The sequence below is a fragment of the Drosophila mauritiana genome, unplaced genomic scaffold, assembly GCF_004382145.1.
Source record: "Drosophila mauritiana strain mau12 unplaced genomic scaffold, ASM438214v1 U_326, whole genome shotgun sequence".
Lineage (NCBI taxonomy): Eukaryota > Metazoa > Arthropoda > Insecta > Diptera > Drosophilidae > Drosophila > Drosophila mauritiana.
Window position 1 is genome coordinate 212,280 of NW_022881462.1, and position 16,407 is coordinate 228,686.

Genomic DNA, 16,407 nt, shown 5'->3' on the forward strand with positions numbered 1-16,407 from the left:
CAGCTGCTTCCGGCTAGGGTACTTCCCGGAAGAGTGGAAAAGAGCAGAGGTTATTGTCCTCCTCAAGCCTGGTAAGCCTGAAGCCAATCTCGCCTCCTATCGTCCGATTAGTTTGCTGGCAATCCTCTCCAAAATACTCGAAAGAGTATTTTTGCGCAGAGTATTGCCAGTACTGGATGAGGCTGGTTTGATCCCCGATCACCAGTTTGGCTTCAGGCGCTCCCACGGAACACCAGAGCAATGCCACCGGCTAGTCGAACGGATCCTCGAGGCATTCGAGCAAAAGAAATACTGCTGCGCTGTAATGCTCGACGTGAAGCAGGCATTCGACAGAGTTTGGCATCCTGGACTCCTCCATAAACTCAAATCCTACCTCCCAAGCCCCCATTTTACCCTCCTCAAATCCTACACTGAGGGAAGAGCATTCCAAGTCAGATGCGGAAGTGCAATAAGCCTACCCAGACTGATCAGAGCTGGAGTTCCGCAAGGCAGTGTGCTCGGACCAATACTGTACACCCTTTACACCGCAGACCTTCCCATAATCCCCTCCAGGAACCTAACTATAGCGACTTATGCAGATGACACGGCTTTCCTCGCCTCCTCATCCGACCCACGAGAAGCCTCCGAAACAATCCAAAGGCAAATGGACGCGCTACATCCCTGGCTCAGCAGGTGGAACATCGTAGTGAACGCGGAAAAATCTACCCAAACAACATTTGCACTAAGGAGAGGAGACTGCCCACCGGTCACGCTAAACGGAGTCATCATTCCCAACGCACCCGCACCCAAGTACCTAGGACTTACCCTGGACCGCAGGCTCACTTGGCGTCCCCACATCGTCAGCAAACGCATACAGGCCGATGCGCGTCTGAGGCAGATGCATTGGCTTATTGGGAGAGGGTCCAAGCTAAGGCAGAACCACAAAATCCTGGTGTACAAGGCAATTCTCAAGCCCATCTGGACCTACGGGATACAGCTATGGGGCACGGCAAGCCACACGAATCGCCTGCGTATACAGCGGTTCCAGAATAGGTGCTTGAGAATTGCCTGTAATGCGCATCCCTACCACGAGAATGTCGCCATACATAGGGAACTTGGAATCCCACAAGTCGCTGATGAAATCTCCAGGCTCAGCGAGAGATACCTGAAAAGGCTCGAAAACCACCCTAACCACCTCGCCACCAACCTGTTAGACAATAGCCAAACAAGCAGACGTCTCATGAGGAGACACCCTCTCGATCTTCCACAACAATAGACAACACATATAAAACCCGCCACAAATACATGTACAATAGTATCCCTTAAGCTAATGTTCCCCCGCAAAACCATTTAATTATTGTCCACTAGGACAGATTTTAAATAAATAAACGCACGCTAAAAAAAAAAAAAAAAAAAAAAAAAAAAAAAAACTAAATTGATGACGAGGTATTTGGCAACTTGATACAATTCTTTAAAGTTTTTATATCAAAATTATATGATAGGGACAATATCATATGCGTCACTAAATTGATGACGAGGTGTTTGGCAACTTGACACAATTCATTAAAGTCTTTATATTAATTATATGATAGGGACAATATCATATGCGTCACTAAATTGATGACGAGGTATTTGGCAACTTGATATAATTCTTTAAAGTCTTTATATCAAAAATTATATGATAGGGACAATATCATATGCGTCACTAAATTGATGACGAGGTGTTTGGCAACTTGACACAATTCATTAAAGTCTTTATATTAATTATATGATAGGGACAATATCATATGCGTCACTAAATTGATGACGAGGTATTTGGCAACGTGATAGAATTCTTTAAAGTCTTTATATCAAAAATTATACGATAGGGACAATATCATATGCGTCACTAAATTGATGACGAGGTATTTGGCAACTTGATATAATTCTTTAAAGTCTTTATATCAAAAATTATATGATAGGGACAATATCATATGCGTCACTAAATTGATGACGAGGTGTTTGTTTGGCTACAGGAAAAATCATTTATTTATCGAATCATCAAGCAAAGGATAAGCTTCAGTGGATCGCAGTATGGCAGCTGCTCAACCACTTACAACACCTTGCCTGTTACAAAAGTCGTTTACAATTGATTCTAGGCTTTGTCATTGTATTAAATAATGCTTTTATATGTAACTAGCGCGGCATCAGGTGATCGAAGATCCTCCTAATTTACTATGTTACAAATTACATTGGCATCACATCCATTGTCGTTTATAAAATAAATTATAAACTTTAAATGGTTTAGAAGCCATACAATGCAAATTGCCCCTTATTTATCATTGCAGTCCAGCACGGATACGACCTTAGAGGCGTTCAGGCATAATCCAACGGACGTAGCGTCATACCACTGTTCGCTCGAACAAGTATTGTGCCATTGGTCCGTACCTGCGGTTCCTCTCGTACTACGCAGGAATGCTGTCGCAACAACGTTTTGTCATTAGTAGGGTAAAACTAACCTGTCTCACGACGGTCTAAACCCAGCTCACGTTCCCTTGCATGGGTGAACAATCCAACGCTTGGTGAATTTTGCTTCACAATGATAGGAAGAGCCGACATCGAAGGATCAAAAAGCGACGTCGCTATGAACGCTTGGCCGCCACAAGCCAGTTATCCCTATGGTAACTTTTCTGACACCTCTTGTTAAAAACTCTTTAAACCAAAAGGATCGATAGGCCGAGCTTTTGCTGTCCCTGTGTGTACTGAACACCGAGATCAAGTCAGCATTTGCCCTTTTGCTCTATGTGTGGTTTCTGTCCGCACTGAGCTGGCCTTGGGACACCTCCGTTATTATTTGAGAGATGTACCGCCCCAGTCAAACTCCCTACCTGGCAATGTCCTTGAATTGGATCATACCTGAGTAATTGGAGTTATACCAAATTTTCAAATCAAAAATACATAAATGCATCGTTTTATTAAAGAATTTGTTTGCGATTATATAACAAACTCGTGATACTTTGATCAAGAAGCTTGCATCAAAACCCAATACCATAAGATATAATAAATATATCCGTATAATGGCTAGGAAATGATACACGTTCCATTTAATCAAGTAAGTAAGGAAACAATAAGAGTAGTGGTATTTCATTGACGATACCAAACCGAGGTCTAATATCTCCCACTTATTCTACACCTCTTATGTCTCCTTACACTGCCAGATTAGAGTCAAGCTCAAAAGGGTCTTCTTTCCCCGCTAATTATTCCAAGCCCGTTCCCTTGGCTGTGGTTTCGCTAGATAGTAGATAGGGACAGTAGGAATCTCGTTAATCCATTCATGCGCGTCACTAATTAGATGACGAGGCATTTGGCTACCTTAAGAGAGTCATAGTTACTCCCGCCGTTGACCCGCGCTTACTTGAATTTCTTCACTTTGACATTCAGAGCACTGGGCAGAAATCACATTGTGTCAACACCCGCTAGGGCCATCACAATGCTTTGTTTTAATTAGACAGTCGGATTCCCCAAGTCCGTGCCAGTTCTGAATTGATTGTTAATTGATAATCGTTATAATTGATAAGAACTAATTGGTTTAACCCAAATAGTATTCTTAAAAATTTTAGCAAGAAAGTTCCACAATTGGCTACGTAACTAAACTATCCGGGGAACAAGTAACTAACATAAATGCTAGAAACTCTATTTACCCAGAACGAGCACATAAACCATGTTATTGTTTCCCAATCAAGCCCGACTATCTCAATCTTCAGAGCCAATCCTTATCCCGAAGTTACGGATCTAATTTGCCGACTTCCCTTACCTACATTATTCTATCGACTAGAGACTCTTCACCTTGGAGACCAGCTGCGGATATTGGTACGGCCTGTTGAGAAGTTTGCGTGTCCCCACCATAAATTTTCAAGGTCCGAGGAGAAAATATCGACACAACAGTATATGTCATGCTCTTCTAGCCCATCTACCATATCTCTCTGCGAAAGACTTCCATGGTAGTACGGCTATAAAACAGAAAAGAAAACTCTTCCGATATCTCTCGACGGCTTCTTTATGGTCGTTCCTGTTGCCAGGATGAGCACGAGGCCCATATTTAATAACAAACGGATACTCAACAGGTTACGGAATTGGAACCGTATTCCCTTTCGTTCAAAATTATTCAAGTGTATTATATTCGCTTTGTTTATATAGTTAGGCATTTTTGTTTTACTTGAAAATTTTCGGCTTTCGCCTTGAACTTAGGACCGACTAACTCGTGATCAACCACTGTTCACACGAAACCCTTCTCCACTTCAGTCCTCCAAGGTCTCATTCGATTATTTGCTACTACCACCAAGATCTGTACCAATGGCAGCTCCATGCAGGCTTACGCCAAACACTTCTACGCATACCATTGTACCTTCCTACTCACTAAAGTTTCAAAATTTATATCACAAGTAATATAAATCATCTACTTTAGCGGTAATGTATAGGTATACAACTTAAGCGCCATCCATTTTAAGGGCTAGTTGCTTCGGCAGGTGAGTTGTTACACACTCCTTAGCGGATTTCGACTTCCATGATCACCGTCCTGCTGTTTTAAGCAACCAACGCCTTTCATGGTATCTGCATGAGTTGTTAATTTGGGCACCGTAACATTACGTTTGGTTCATCCCACAGCGCCAGTTCTGCTTACCAAAAGTGGCCCACTGGGCACATTATATCATAACCTTGAACTTCATATCAAGAAAGTTAAGGTTCTTACCCATTTAAAGTTTGAGAATAGGTTAAGATCGTTTCGACCCTAAGGCCTCTAATCATTCGCTTTACCAGATAAGATTATTTTATATAATATTAAAATGCACCAGCTATCCTGAGGGAAACTTCGGAAGGAACCAGCTACTAGATGGTTCGATTGGTCTTTCGCCCCTATACTCAATTCTGACAATCGATTTGCACGTCAGAACTGTTTCGGTCTTCCATCAGGGTTTCCCCTGACTTCAACCTGATCAAGTATAGTTCACCATCTTTCGGGTCACAGCATATATGCTCAAGGTACGTTCCAGTTAGAGGCATAAATAATATAAATATACATTATACATAACTATATAGAACGCCCCGGGATTGTGTTAATTAGCTATAAATAGCTAAAAAACTAATCCCATTATTAGTCAAGTTAATTACGCTATTAGGTTTACATCCCAATAACTTGCACATATGTTAGACTCCTTGGTCCGTGTTTCAAGACGGGTCCCGAAGGTATCCTGAATCTTTCGCATTGTTAATCATACAAGAGCATATAATAAACACAAAAATCAATGATAATTATGCCATTATATAATTCCGAAAAATTAACGCTCTGTAATAATATAAATCTATCAGCACTTTATCAAATTAATAACATTTATTCTGTGTTAAAATGCAAGCAATTTAATTGGAATAAACTATAAGTTATATTTTATGATAAATTTGGGATATGCTAATAGATTACAATGTCCTTATATGGAAAAAATGCACATTATTCTTAATAATATTATTTAAATATTACAATTTTAATGATGAATTTTCCATAACGGATATTCAGGTTCATCGGGCTTAACCTCTAAGCAGTTTCACGTACTGTTTAACTCTCTATTCAGAGTTCTTTTCAACTTTCCCTCACGGTACTTGTTTACTATCGGTCTCATGGTTATATTTAGTTTTAGATGGAGTTTACCACCCACTTAGTGCTGCACTATCAAGCAACACGACTCTTTGGAAACATCATCTAGTAATCATTAACGTTATACGGGCCTGGCACCCTCTATGGGTAAATGGCCTCATTTAAGAAGGACTTAAATCATTAATTTCTCATACTAGAATATTGACGCTCCATACACTGCATCTCACATTTGCCATATAGACAAAGTGACTTAGTGCTGAACTGTTTTCTTTTCGCTCGCCGCTACTAAGAAAATCCTTGTTAGTTTCTTTTCCTCCCCTAATTAATATGCTTAAATTCAGGGGGTAGTCCCATATGAGTTGAGGTTGTATATATAACTATTTTTTGCCATAAATTCTTTATATATAAATGATAAAACAATCAATTAAATTCGTTATAAATAGTTCCAATAGTTCTTGTAAGCAAAGTTATTTTTTATCCATTTAACGAACCAACGAAGAATAATAACAAAACCAAGATTTTTCTTTTTCCGAATCATTAATAAGAGACAATTCTAGATGAAAAATATTTCAATTTTTTATGCTAGACATTTCTCAGTATTATTTGATTGAAAAAGAAAATATTTCTCTTCGTTTTTCACATTCAAATGTGAGATAATGTTTTTCATTTCTTTTTTAATATTATGAATAAAATCATTATTTAATCCAATAATATACCATATGCTTATAAAAAATTTATAAACAACTTAATTAGCATAGTCTTACAACCCTCAACCATATGTAGTCCAAGCAGCACTATAAAATTAATTAAAGTACATAACAGCATGGACTGCGATATGCGTTCAAAATGTCGATGTTCATGTGTCCTGCAGTTCACACGATGACGCACAGTTTGCTGCGTTCTTCATCGACCCATGAGCCGAGTGATCCACCGCTTAGAGTTTTATAATTCATTTTTATATAATATCAATATTGTTTTTATTGAAAGAAATTAAAAATACACCATTTTACTGGCATATATCAATTCCTTCAATAAATTTATTTTTATACCTAAAAATAAATGTTGCGATATGTCTTAGTTTCATATAAGCATTATGTATCATAAAAATCTGGTTATGGTTTGCTATTTTGGGTGACACATACTGCAAAATTTATATAAAACATTAACCTGATGGATGACAGGTACAAACATTGTATATTTTAGGTTGTTGCATTAGCCAACGTATGCTCATAACATAGATGAACAATACATATTCGCAACGCGTGTATATTATGGTCCATATACACACACACTTATTTTGAATACCACATTCAAAATTATTTTAATTTTAATTCGACTTCTACTTTCAAATTTTGTTCAGTTTCTTCGATTTCCATTTTCGAGAATTTGTTTTTATAGGAAACGCCATTGTTGTAGTAGGTACTGCCACAAATACGCACAACAACATTAATAATGTTAAAGTCTTTTTATGAGGTTGCCAAGCCCCACATATAAAATAAAAGCCATCTTCATTTTATTTTGACTTTAACTTTTGATTCCGTGGAATCATTTTGTAATATTTTTATTTTGGTAAATTGTATTTATTTGTATTATAACAAATGTTTATTAACGATAAGGATATTATACAATAATGATCCTTCCGCAGGTTCACCTACGGAAACCTTGTTACGACTTTTACTTCCTCTAAATAATCAAGTTCGGTCAACTTTTGCGAAACAACCGTAACACGCAAGGCGTCACAGTGATCACGTCCGGAGACCTCACTAAATAATTCAATCGGTAGTAGCGACGGGCGGTGTGTACAAAGGGCAGGGACGTAATCAATGCGAGTTAATGACTCACACTTACTGGGAATTCCAAGTTCATGTGAACAGTTTCAGTTCACAATCCCAAGCATGAAAGTGGTTCAGCGGTTTACCCGGACCTCTCGGTCTAGGAAATACACGTTGATACTTTCATTGTAGCGCGCGTGCAGCCCAGGACATCTAAGGGCATCACAGACCTGTTATTGCTCAATCTCATTATTGCTAGACGCAATTTGTCCATTTAAGAAGCTAGTGTCCTTATAATGGGACAAACCAACAGGTACGGCTCCACTTACATAAACACATTCAAACACAATAAACATTTTACTGCCACCATGAATGAAGGCTACATAAGCTTCAGCACCATAATCCTGAAGATATCTATTTAATATATTTGAGTCTCGTTCGTTATCGGAATTAACCAGACAAATCACTCCACGAACTAAGAACGGCCATGCACCACCACCCATAGATTCGAGAAAGAGCTATCAATCTGTCTTACACACTTATGTTCGGACCTGGTAAGTTTTCCCGTGTTGAGTCAAATTAAGCCGCAGGCTCCACTCCTGGTGGTGCCCTTCCGTCAATTCCTTTAAGTTTCAGCTTTGCAACCATACTTCCCCCGGAGCCCAAAAGCTTTGGTTTCCCGGGAAGCGACTGAGAGAGCCATAAAAGTAGCTACACCCAATTGCTAGCTGGCATCGTTTATGGTTAGAACTAGGGCGGTATCTGATCGCCTTCGAACCTCTAACTTTCGTTCTTGATTAATGAAAACATCTTTGGCAAATGCTTTCGCTTAAGTTAGTCTTACGACGGTCCAAGAATTTCACCTCTCGCGTCGTAATACTAATGCCCCCAAACTGCTTCTATTAATCATTACCTCTTGATCTGAAAACCAATGAAAGCAGAACAGAGGTCTTATTTCATTATCCCATGCACAGAATATTCAGGCATTTGAAGCCTGCTTTAAGCACTCTAATTTGTTCAAAGTAATAGTACCGGCCCACAATAACACTCGTTTAAGAGCACTAGTGCAGGTTTTTAAATAGGAGGAACATATGAAAAAATACAAGTATTTAATCACATATAAGAACTCCACCGGTAATACGCTTACATACATAAAGGTATAGTACTAACCACAATTGTAAGTTGTACTACCCGTATGAAGCACAAGTTCAACTACGAACGTTTTAACCGCAACAACTTTAATATACGCTATTGGAGCTGGAATTACCGCGGCTGCTGGCACCAGACTTGCCCTCCAATTGGTCCTTGTTAAAGGATTTAAAGTGTACTCATTCCAATTACAGGGCCTCGGATATGAGTCCTGTATTGTTATTTTTCGTCACTACCTCCCCGAGCTGGGAGTGGGTAATTTACGCGCCTGCTGCCTTCCTTAGATGTGGTAGCCGTTTCTCAGGCTCCCTCTCCGGAATCGAACCCTGATTCCCCGTTACCCGTTGCAACCATGGTAGTCCTAGATACTACCATCAAAAGTTGATAGGGCAGACATTTGAAAGATCTGTCGTCGGTACAAGACCATACGATCTGCATGTTATCTAGAGTTCAACCAATATAACGATCTTGCGATCGCTTGGTTTTAGCCTAATAAAAGCACATGTCCCATAAGGTTCATGTTTTAATTGCATGTATTAGCTCTAGAATTACCACAGTTATCCAAGTAACTGTTAACGATCTAAGGAACCATAACTGATATAATGAGCCTTTTGCGGTTTCACTTTTAATTCGTGTGTACTTAGACATGCATGGCTTAATCTTTGAGACAAGCATATAACTACTGGCAGGATCAACCAGAATAATGTTTTTCCTTCATATTCCATTCATATATTTTGAATCGAAATAAGCAATATAATAGATATATAGATATATAGATTTTTCACTTTATATAATTCCATGATTTTTATTATATTGAATAAAATTCAATATTTCGCCTTTGGGTAAAATTTTAAATATATAAGTAAAAAAATCCATTCGATTACGGCCATTTTTATATAGCATTCGTAATCCATATTTTCATTTTTAATTTATACTTGTTTTACCAATATAACAAGAATTTCATCTAATTATTGTAATATATATATTTCTATAATTTTATCTTTTTATACATACATATTTCATTATAAAATATCATTTTATTTCCAACATACATAATTATTGTATCCACACATGTACAATTTTTGTTTAACCAATATAAATATTAAGTTAAATCATTTGCATTTTGAAGATAAATTTAAAATTTATCTCTTTTCATATATATCTCTGGTAATATATAACATAAAACCAAGCGCATATGATAATATTTCCACATTTAATATATAATTTTATATTTCTTTCATAAGAATCCATATTTGTATTATACCGTAACGATATAATAATCCAACTATACGGCAGGTAATAAATTAATATTTGCCTGCCTCCAAAAATTAACGATAATATATGGAAACGATTTGTTATTCTATATATAATAGAAACTTGACTTTTGTTTCAACGATATTATCTATAAAGCGTATATTCCTATTATCCGCGGAGCCAAGTCCCGTGTTCTATAGAACTGAGAAACAAATTTGTACGGATAATAATATACTTTATTGTATGTAACCAATATAAACATAATCCGAAATAAATATTTCGAATAAAGCGGGAGGTCGGCAACCACTGCCTACCTATAGTAGTTTTTGAACCCGCTGTCCTCAAAGCGGGTATTTTCAATTCCGTTTGCCACCCAACATACGGGCTATTCTCTTATATATTAAGAGATTATAGGAACATTTCATTTTTTTTCCATTATTCATATATAATATGATTATTTTTTCCCTTATACATATAATAATTAATCATTTTCATGTGTATATTATTTAATTTACTCATATTATTGCCAAAATCATATGAATACATAAGTTTTGAACAATATGAGAGGTCGGCAACCACTGCCTACCTATAGTAGTTTTTGAACCCTCTGTCGTAATTCCGGTCGTTTACACTACTATACCCTCTCACTATAATGGCTTTTCTCTATAATACTAAGAGAATGTGGGATATTTTCAGCATTTTTTCCCTTATACATATAATAATTAATCATTTTCATATGTATATTATTTAATTTACTCATATTATTGCCAAAATCATATGAATACATAAGTTTTGAACAATATGAGAGGTCGGCAACCACTGCCTACCTATAGTAGTTTTTGAACCCTCTGTCGTAATTCCGGTCGTTTACACTACTATACCCTCTCACTATAATGGCTTTTCTCTATAATACTAAGAGAATGTGGGATATTTTCAGCATTTTTTCCCTTATACATATAATAATTAATCATTTTCATATGTATATTATTTAATTTACTCATATTATTGCCAAAATCATATGAATACATAAGTTTTGAACAATATGAGAGGTCGGCAACCACTGCCTACCTATAGTAGTTTTTGAACCCTCTGTCGTAATTCCGGTCGTTTACACTACTATACCCTCTCACTATAATGGCTTTTCTCTATAATACTAAGAGAATGTGGGATATTTTCAGCATTTTTTCCCTTATACATATAATAATTAATCATTTTCATATGTATATTATTTAATTTACTCATATTATTGCCAAAATCATATGAATACATAAGTTTTGAACAATATGAGAGGTCGGCAACCACTGCCTACCTATAGTAGTTTTTGAACCCTCTGTCGTAATTCCGGTCGTTTACACTACTATACCCTCTCACTATAATGGCTTTTCTCTATTATACTAAGAGAATGTGGGATATTTTCAGCATTTTTTCCCTTATACATATAATAATTAATAATTTTCATATGTATATTATTTAATTTACTCATATAATTGCCAAAATCATATGAATACATAAGTTTTGAACAATATGAGAGGTCGGCAACCACTGCCTACCTATAGTAGTTTTTGAACCCTCTGTCGTAATTCCGGTCGTTTACACTACTATACCCTCTCACTATAATGGCTTTTCTCTATTATACTAAGAGAATGTGGGATATTTTCAGCATTTTTTCCCTTATACATATAATAATTAATAATTTTCATATGTATATTATTTAATTTACTCATATAATTGCCAAAATCATATGAATACATAAGTTTTGAACAATATGAGAGGTCGGCAACCACTGCCTACCTATAGTAGTTTTTGAACCCTCTGTCGTAATTCCGGTCGTTTACACTACTATACCCTCTCACTATAATGGCTTTTCTCTATAATACTAAGAGAATGTGGGAATATTTCAGCATTTTTTCCCCTATACATATAATAATTAATCATTTTCATATGTATATTATTTAATTTACTCATATTATTGCCAAAATCATATGAATACATAAGTTTTGAACAATATGAGAGGTCGGCAACCACTGCCTACCTATAGTAGTTTTTGAACCCTCTGTCGTAATTCCGGTCGTTTACACTACTATACCCTCTCACTATAATGGCTTTTCTCTATTATACTAAGAGAATGTGGGATATTTTCAGCATTTTTTCCCTTATACATATAATAATTAATAATTTTCATATGTATATTATTTAATTTACTCATATAATTGCCAAAATCATATGAATACATAAGTTTTGAACAATATGAGAGGTCGGCAACCACTGCCTACCTATAGTAGTTTTTGAACCCTCTGTCGTAATTCCGGTCGTTTACACTACTATACCCTCTCACTATAATGGCTTTTCTCTATTATACTAAGAGAATGTGGGATATTTTCAGCATTTTTTCCCTTATACATATAATAATTAATAATTTCATATGTATATTATTTAATTTACTCATATAATTGCCAAAATCATATGAATACATAAGTTTTGAACAATATGAGAGGTCGGCAACCACTGCCTACCTATAGTAGTTTTTGAACCCTCTGTCGTAATTCCGGTCGTTTACACTACTATACCCTCTCACTATAATGGCTTTTCTCTATAATACTAAGAGAATGTGGGAATATTTCAGCATTTTTTCCCCTATACATATAATAATTAATCATTTTCATATGTATATTATTTAATTTACTCATATAATTGCCAAAATCATATAAATACATAAGTTTTGAACAATATCAGAGGTCAGCAACGGTCTTTCCTCTATAATACTAAGATAATATGGGAATATTTTCAGCATTTTTTCCCTTATACATTTATACATATAATAATTAATCATTTTCATATGTATATTATTTAATTTACTCATATTATTGCCAAAATCATATAAATACATAAGTTTTGAACAATATCAGAGGTCAGCAACGGTCTTTCCTCTATAATACTAAGATAATGTGGGAATATTTCATCATTTTTTCCTTTATACATTTATACATATAATATTTAATCATTTTATATGTATATTATTTAATTTACTCATATAATTGCCAAAATCATATAAATACATAAGTTTTGAACAATATCAGAGGTCGGCAACGGTCTTTCCTCTATAATACTAAGATAATATGGGAATATTTCAGCATTTTTTCCCTTATACATATAATAATTAATCATTTTCATATGTATATTATTTAATTTACTCGTATAATTGCCAAAATCCTATGAAGACATAAGAGAATACAATATGAGAGGTCGGCGCAACCATAATATAGTAGTTGATGACGAGGTGTTTGGCAACTTGATACAATTCTTTAAAAAGTCTTTATATTAATTATATGATAGGGACAATATCATATGCGTCACTAAATTGATGAGTCGCGATCGAACACTCAACGAGTGCAGACGTGCCTGCGGACCGCAAGCAAGAAATTGTTTCGCTTTTTTCGTATTTCGTTACCTCCGTTATTCGCATACCGGTCACCGCGTCGCGAGATATCGCCGCGCGCTCTGATTGGTTCAGCTCGCGTGCCTAACGGACTCGCACCAACACTAACGCACACTCGAGCGTGCGTGTTATCTGGTTGTTTACATCAAGCGCATAGTTAAGCAACTTTAACACAGCAGCAGCCACGTGCAGTGGTTTGTTCTCCGACCAACTGTACCCAGCTCCCCCCCCCCCCCTTCTACCCTCACCCTACAACATGGAATTGGCAGGCCCCCCGCGTGTCATCAAGCCAGGCAAATCTACGCCCTGCAAGAAGGCCCTAAGAGCAAGGGAGCCCAGCACTAGCAGCGACTCCAGCACCTCGCATTCGGAGCCCGGTGAGGTCAAGCGCAAGCCTGCGCGCAAGCCCCAAATGGAGGAACTTGACGTCACGCCCAGCACCAGCGCAGCTTCGCGTCGTAGGTTAGCAAACAACCAGTTTGCCATCCTCTCGAGCGATGAGGAAGACAATGACGACGACGACCAAGCCGCCTCAGACGAAGAACCTGTACCCGCTGCCAACAAAAACCCCGGACAAACCCAAGCCTACCCCGAGGACTTTCAAGCCACCCCCGATATTCATCCCGGACGTGACCAACATTTCTGCTCTGATCAAATGATTACACTCTCGTGGGTCCCAGCAAAGACTTCACATACAAATCGGAACGCAACAACGTGCGTGTAATGATGCCTGACAAGGAGTCTTACTCCGAGCTTCGTAGTCACCTGGTTTCCCAAAACAAAAGGCATCGCACGTTCCAGCCCAAAGATGAGAGGGCATACAGAGTCGTAATCAAGGATTACACCACACCGCCGATCGTGACGAGATTCAAGAGGAACTTGAAAGACTAGGGCATAAGGTCAGAGACCTGCATAATTATTGGTAGGAAAACCAAGGAGCCCACTCGGGTTATTTTTCGCCAACATGGAACCCGCCAGTAACAACAAGGAGGTCTACCAAATCAGGAGACTGTGCAGGTCGGTCGTCACCATTCGAGCCTCCCCGTAAATTCAACGACGTGCCTCAGTGCTTTAGATGCCAAGGGTTTGACATACCAGCGCTACTGCTTCCTCGAGCACCGATGCGTGAAATGTGGTGGCAACACGACTCCAGGACTTGCACTAAGAAGGAGGATGAGAAGGCATGCTGCCTTCACTGCCAAGCTGACCACCCCGCTTCATACAGAGGATGCCCTGCCTACAAGAAGGCCAAGGCACAGCAAGCCCCTAAACCAGACCGGCCACACCCACCAGCAAGCCCAGCACCATCCAGATCCCAACATCTCCAACATGAGCTATAAAGACGCGCTCAAGGCTACTCATGTACCACAGCAATCCGATCCCAACCAAAACCGCCAAACCCCACCCGAAGCTCCGCAATCCAATAACCTGGAACAAATCTTTGCCGTTTTCAAGGAATGGTTGAAAGTATGATGGAGAAAATGTTCTCCAAATGACGCAGCTTATTGCTTCCATCCTCAATGCCAAATCATGGAAATAAGCCTGAACATAGTCATTTGGAATGCTAACGGCCTGCAGAGGAGCAGAGCCGAGGTAGAATACCTTATAAAAAACGGAAGCGATTGACATACTCCTTGTATCCGAAACCCATTTTTGTCCACGATCCCACTACAACATCAGCGGCTTATGATGTTTTACTGCCAACCATCCATCTGGCAGAGCGCGCGGAGGAGCAGCCATGCTCATCAGGAGTGGTATCCAGTACACGGAGCTACCTGCGTTCCAGGAGGAATGGGCCAGTGTGCCCTGGCTCGAATCTCCAGCCTTCAGGGGGACATCACCATTGGAGCGGTCTACTTCCCCCCCAGACACTCAGTCACCGAGACTCGCTTACAAGAGCTTTTCGAGTCCTTTGGTCCTCGCTTCATAGCAGCCGGTGACTTTAACGCCAAACACTCTTGGTGGGGGTCCCGCTCCATCAACCCCAAAGGCAGAACGCTCCACAAGTTCGTGCAGAGCAGAAGACTGAATTGCCACTCCACTGGTGAGCCAACCCACTGGCCTACTAACCCTGCCTTGTCTCCCGACCTCTTGGATTTTGCCATCTCCAAAGGCATAGGACAAGCCAGACTCTCATGCACCACATACAACAAGCTGCTATCCGACCACAGTGCAATAAGAATGCTCCTCAATATCCCAGTCCTAAAAAAGACCTGCCCAGAAGACTCACCGGGAAGCATACCGACTCCTCCAAATTTACCTTCTGGATGCTATCCTCCCTGGACCTGGATCCTCCTCTTTCCTCCCAAGAGACATTGATGCGGCGATTAGTACACTCACTGAGGAAATGCACAATGCGGCTAAGTTCGCCAACCTCCTCCTCCAACTACCCCGAGAACACCTGAGCGAGATCTCCACCTTTGGTCTCCAGAGATTGCGGCCTTCGTGGCGGAGAAGAGGCGCCTCAGACGTATTTGGTTCTCCTCGCGCAACCCAAGGGATAAAGCGGCACTCAACAGAGCCAGCAAGGAGCTTAAGGTCAAGCTTGCACACTACGGCAGGACTCATTCAATCGATTCCTTGAAGAGCTGGAACCTGGTGACCCGCAACACAATCTGTGGCATGTCACGCGCCACATCAGGAGGCCTGCAAAAAAGCGTCGCCAGTGCGCAAAGCGGATGGCTCTTGGTGCCGTTCGATGACGAAAGAGCAGAAGCATTCGCAGATCACCTCCAGAACGCATTCACCCCATTCAACAGATGCACTGGTGAAGAGCGTGCTGCCACCACCAGGTTCCTTGAGAGTCCATCTCCACCCAGCTTGCCGATAGAGCCCGTCACCCCTGAAGAGGTTGCGCAGGAGATCGCCTCCCTAAAGGCCAGCAAATCCCCCGGACTGGATCGTATCGACGCCACTTCCCTCAAAATTATGCCTCCTCCTTGCTCCCAGATGTTGGCTAACATCTTCAACAGCTGCTTCTCACTAGGGTACTTCCCGAGATCATGGAAACGTGCAGAAGTCATCCTCATCCTTAAACCCGGAAAACCTGAAGCCAATCTTGCCTCATATAGACCGATTAGTTTGCTGGCAATACTCTCAAAATACTCGAAAGAGTATTTCTGCGCAGAGTGTTGCCAGTACTGGACGAGGCTGGTTTGATCCCGGATCACCAGTTTGGATTCAGGCGATCT

General features: G+C 39.4%; 3 non-coding genes across 3 annotated transcripts; all 3 read right to left on the reverse strand.

Moving 5' to 3' along the window:
• Positions 1-2,011: 2,011 nt before the first annotated feature.
• Positions 2,012-5,973, reverse strand: LOC117149771. Its single transcript, XR_004460507.1, has one exon. It is a non-coding gene; the product is annotated as a large subunit ribosomal RNA (ribosomal RNA).
• Positions 5,974-6,368: 395 nt separating this feature from the next.
• On the reverse strand, positions 6,369-6,547 carry LOC117149768. The gene has a single exon (XR_004460504.1). It is a non-coding gene; the product is annotated as a 5.8S ribosomal RNA (ribosomal RNA).
• Positions 6,548-7,233: 686 nt separating this feature from the next.
• On the reverse strand, positions 7,234-9,228 carry LOC117149770. The gene has a single exon (XR_004460506.1). It is a non-coding gene; the product is annotated as a small subunit ribosomal RNA (ribosomal RNA).
• Between the last annotated feature and the right edge of the window lie 7,179 nt (positions 9,229-16,407).